This window comes from Trichosurus vulpecula, chromosome 2 (genome assembly GCF_011100635.1).
Source record: "Trichosurus vulpecula isolate mTriVul1 chromosome 2, mTriVul1.pri, whole genome shotgun sequence".
Lineage (NCBI taxonomy): Eukaryota > Metazoa > Chordata > Mammalia > Diprotodontia > Phalangeridae > Trichosurus > Trichosurus vulpecula.
In genome coordinates, this window is record NC_050574.1 from 180,500,341 (window position 1) to 180,505,955 (window position 5,615).

At 39.0% G+C, this 5,615-nt stretch overlaps 1 pseudogene; it reads right to left on the minus strand.

Moving 5' to 3' along the window:
• Positions 1 to 1,875: 1,875 nt before the first annotated feature.
• On the minus strand, positions 1,876 to 2,962 carry LOC118836865 (annotated as a pseudogene).
• Positions 2,963 to 5,615: the final 2,653 nt, after the last annotated feature.

Sequence of the window (5,615 nt, forward strand, 5' to 3'; positions counted from 1 at the left end):
TCCTAAAATGGTAGGCAACTTGATATAGATTATACATGGCTATTATGTAAAACATTTCCAGATTAGTCACAGTTGTGAAACAGATCAAAAGGAAAAAAAAACATGAAAAAGTATAAAGTAAGTGAAAAAAGTATGCTTCTGTCTGCCTTCAGAGTCCACCAGTTCCTTATCTGGATTTGGATAGCATTTTCCTTCATAAGTCCTTTGGATCATTGTCTTGGATCATTGTGTTGCTGAGAAGAGCTGAGTCATTCATAGCTGATCATCACACAATGTTGCTGATGCTGTGCATTATGTTTTCCTGCTGCTCATTTTACTTTGCATCAGTTTGTATAAGTCTTTCCAGGTTTTTCTGAAATTTGCCTGTTCATCATTTCTTATTGCACAATAGTATTCCACTACATTCATATACCCCAACTTGTTTAGCCATTCCCCAATTGATGGCCATCCCCTTAGTTTCCAATATTTTGCCACCACGAAAAGGGCTGCTAGAAATATTTTTGCACATTTAAGTCCTTCTTCCTTTTTAATGATCTCTTTGGGAAACAGACCTAGTAGTATTGCTGGATCAAAGGCTATGCATAGTTTTATAGCCCTTTGGGCATAGTTCCAAATTGCTCTCCAGAAAGGTTGGATCAGTTCACAACTCTACCAACAGTGCATCAGTGTCCCAATTTTCCCACACCCTCACCAACATTTATCATTTTCTTTTTTTATTATTTTAGCCAATCTGGTAGGTGTGATGTGGTACCTAAGAGATGTTTTAATTTGCATTTATCTAATCAAAAGTGATTTAGAGGACTTCTTCATATGCCTATACGTAGCTTTGATTTCTTCATCTGGAAATTGCCTGTTCACATCCTTTGACCATTTATCAACTGGGAATGGCTTGTATTCTTATAAATTTGACTCAGTTCTCTTTATATTTTGAGAAGTGAGGCCTTTGTCAGAGATACTTGTTGTAAAGATTGTTTCCTAGCTTTCTGCTTTCCTTCTAATCTTGGTTGCATTGGTTTGGCAATTTCTTAAAATAACACACCAACGAAGTTTGTTGCATCAACTGACTCTTACTTTTACTTGAATACTTAGAGGCCATTGTAAGGTATTAATTTGCCCAATTTCAATAGTGAGAGACAGGGGAATGGCTATTTGGTGGAGCAGTCAGAACACACACAACATATATGGATTGTTTGCTGTCTTATGTGGGCATGGTTGGTGGCACCCCAAAACAACAGTTCAAAGATCGTCAAAGATCACTGATCACAGACCACTGTAACACATATAATAATAATGAAAAAGTTTGAAATATTGCAAGAATTACCAAAATGTCACACAGAAACATGATGTGAACACATGCCATTGGAAAAATGGTGTCAGTAGACTTGTTTGATGCAGAGTTGCCACAAACTTTCAGTTAGTTAAACAAAATGTACAAAGCACAATAAAACAAAGTACAATAAAATGAAATATGCTTATAGACATATGAACCTGGGCAAGTCATAGCTTCTTTGTACCTCAGACGACTCCTGAGGACATATTTACTAAGTTGTGGTGTCCAAGGAGGGAAGAAGATCCCATCCTGGAAATATCTGTATCCATATACATATATTCCAGAAGTGCTTTCTTGTAAAATACAACTTGTGAGAATCAATTTCAGTTTTATCATTTTAACAATTACAAAAATATACATGAAAATATAAACCAAAAACATTTGAACAAAAAATTTCAACGTAACAAATTTCATTGAAATAAGTTTCTTTGCCACGTCGGACATTTGGAAAAAAAATCATCCATAGTCTTAGTTTTGCAGAAGTAACAACAATTTAATGTGTATGCTTAGTCATGTGAAAGGAAACTAAGACAGAGAGATTTAGGTCACTTCCTACTGGTGAGACTTGTGTTTGACAATTGTTTAGGCTCTGTTTCCTTGCCTGCTTCTTGAGCCTCTTCCATTTCTGAGAGCTTTTCTTAGTTTTCTATTGTTTGCTGAAGTTCATGGATAGTATTATGAAGAACATGGAACTGCTTTCACCTCAGTTCCAGCTTATCTTCAACATTTTCTTTTATATGAGAAAGATGTAACTTTTTTCTTCAAAACATCTAGTTCCTTAATGTTTTACTCCTGCCTGGATGGTGCTATATGTATGACTTTTGTATCATATTCCTGGCAATTTTTTGGTATTCATTTTGCATGAAGGATCTGCTTTTTGCACTTGGCAATTTTTTGCGTGTGTTTTAGCTATTTTCTATGTCTATGAACATGTTTTTCATAGTTTTCCATTTCTCTGATATTCATATCATATACAAGCAGGGTTTTTACTATTGAAAATGCACATTGAGACAATGTGCTTGTACTGGCTGTATCCTTCTTCCTGAGACCCAGCATTGCACCATTTAATTAAATTTTTCACCAACAGGTTGATTCTCCCATCATCACCATCATCATCACCATCAATTAAGAGATATTTCCATATAACTCCATTATCTGTCACCACTCAAGTGGGGTGCTGGGTGAGGGTGGCTCATTACCTGTGTCCTGTGGCAGCAGGGGCTTGGGCAAACAGCCATGGAGGTTGAGGGGGCAGCCTCTGCCACCAGAGTGGTTGCTAGAGCTCTGGCTTCCCCTCAATTCTAGTTTTCAGGGAATTATTTTCTTCCATAAGCTCTTTTTCTAAGTTACTAATTTTTTTCCATAGCTTTCTTCCTTAGCTCTAACTTCATTCCTCATTTTCTCCTCTGTCTCTTTCACTTATTTTTTAAAATAATTTTTAAGCTTTTTTTAAAAATTTCTTGCTTTATCTCTTCTAGGAATTCTTGTTGGCTTTATGTCCAAGCTTCATTTTTTTTCCTTTGAGGCTTTACTTGTCAAGTTATTCTTTTCTTCTCGGCTTGTGGCTTGAGCTGCCCTGTTGCCAGAGAAGCACTTTATGATGGGATTATTTTTGTTTGTTTGTTTGCTCATTTTTCCATTTACTCTTTGACTTTGGACTCTGGCCAGAGCTTCTGTCCTGTTAACATCTTTCCTTCTGCTGCTTTCGCAGCTCAAGGCCTGAAAATTTTTAGTGCTCTCACAGTGATATGATTAGAAGTGAGATCTGATTACTGTCCACCCTGGTCTGAGCTTGGTGAGTTTTTGACCCAGGTTTAGGCTGTCAGCTTATTCCTGATTGGGAGTTTCAGTAGACTGCTGCTGGACTCAGCTCCTATTAGCCCAGCGGGAGGTTTTGCAAGTTCAGAATGAGTGAACTGCAGGCTCTTCTTTGGTTTGGGCCTCCTGCCTTGGTTATTTCACTGAATACTACTGCAATAAATACTTATTCTACTGGTTATTCCTGCCTACTCCACTCCATGCTGGGCTGGAGGGTAGAAATGAGTCCCTGCTCTGCTCCTGGGATCAGAACCACAGAGTTATGGTTTGCTTCTACAACTTGTTCCTTGTTCAGCACACAGCTAAGTTCCCTACTTACGATTTTACCCTCTATCTTGGATCTGTGACCTGGAACTAGGTAGTAGACAACAGAACTGCCAGATGGCATCCATTTCTGCACCCCATGCTAGTTTAGAGATCCCCTGGGATCTTTTCTGCTATGGTTGTTTCTTGCCCTGGTGCCCAGTCTTCACCCACTTTTGGTTTCTAGGTGCTAGAATGCTCCATGCTCAATGTGTTCCTGGCTAGACCCTGTCTTTGGTCTCTGCAGACCTCTCTTTCTTCCCCACAAGCCACCTTGGCCTGGAAAAAGTGATTCATGATGACATTTCTTAGCTTTTCGTAACAGAGTTCAGTCTGGTGAGTCTTCTAGATGGGGTTTGGTGGGGAGCTAGGTTGTACTCCATCTTCTTGTCTCTAGCTCCTCTTGTATTTTTTGGAGAAAATGCTATCTAGAATAGCTTTCATTGGGAACATAATGCTACAGGTGCCATACTTTGTTGTAGGAAGAAATGGGCCAGTCTGGAAGGCCAATATTTGGTGACCTCTAGATTAAGCAATTGTCAAGATAATCAGAGCCTCTAAGCTCATCCTTTCTTTGCCTTCAGCTTGCTTGTTGCCTTCGCCAACTTCAAGAGCCAACCAGACAGCAATGCCAAAGCACCCATACAATACAAGGTACTGCCCTAGGTCCCATGGAACAAGAAGTAAAAAAAAAACCCAAACTCAACTCCACAAAAGTATATTTTGACAGCGTCTGCCCCCAAAGCATCAACTTAGTTTTTGCCTTAGTCAGCGTCAGAATCACTGGAAGTAGCCAGTTTACTTTCTGGAGTGTCATAACTTTATTTATTTATTTATTTTGGAGAGAGAGAGAGTTTCGAGGGGGCAGGGAGGGAGTTATGGCTTTATCAATGTGAGGGAATTCTTCACATTGATGAATTTGGAGTGGTTTTTTTCCCTTCACAGTACAAGACTCCTTCCATCTGCGCAGACCAGCAACTCAACTGTAACTTATAGTCTTAGACAATTGACTAGGATACTGAGAGGTTAGACGAATTGCTACAGTTGTCACAGAGAACTGGCATGTTTCTGAGGAACGACTTGAAATTACGTATTTCTGACTCCTTATCTTGCCCTGGTTTCAGGCCCACCAAACCACAACTTTGGTCATTTCCATGCTGTGCTACCTGCATCTCAGGCCTCCACCTCTTAATGGAACTCAAGCTCTCTCCCTGGTTGACACTTTATTTTACCCTGTCTTAGGCCCACCAGGCCAGCCATTTGCATACCAAGAAACTTATTGGGATGGGATGGAACCAGACAAATGATGTCATTGGTACAGGGAATGAATGCCTGATGAGCCCATTCCCTCTACCAGAGCAGATCAGCGCTTTTTCTATAACTTTTAGTCTTAAAGAGTGTCAGGGTGGTAGGAAGGTGGAGGTGGAAGGTGGAGAGGAGGAACTAAGAAGTTAAATGGCTTATCCAGGGTCACACAGCCATTATGTGCCAGACATAGGACTTGAACCAAGCTCTACTTGGTTCTGGGGCCATTTTATCACTCTGCTTCTCTTAAAAAGTTTATTGTTATTATTGCTGTTGTTGTTACCATAGTGTACAATATCAAACATCTGAATCCTTTGAACCTTGATCTAGGATTTCAGAAAAAAAGTTTGTTTTTTAACTTTTTGGAAAGCCCAGCGGGACCTGGAATACAACCTTGTACAAAGTAAGGACTCAGTGTCATATGGACAAAGATGGCAAAAAAAAAAAAAAAAAGAAAACGACAGTTTTTGGAGGGTCCGGGATAGAAGTAAGAGACACAGAGATCAGAAACTGTAGCAAAAAGTAGAGAAAAAAAGCAAGAACAGATGTTAAGAGGGAGCAATGTGAAATTTAGGTGCAGAAGATAGGTAGTATGAATAGGGGAAGGAGAAAAGGAAAATAATTTTTAAAAAACCAAATCATGCTTAATTTTAAAGCATTTTTATAAAATCAGATCAGATCAGAATGAAGGTTAGAAAGTACCACAGATAAGCAGGACGGCTATGTAACTGACATGTTGAATTTATCATAAATTTAAGAGGCAATCTGCGTATAATCCAGACTTGCAGTTTCATATGCAATACTATTTTTCTGCTCTATTCTTTAGGAAATGCTCACTTTATTTAGTATTTGTTAAGTG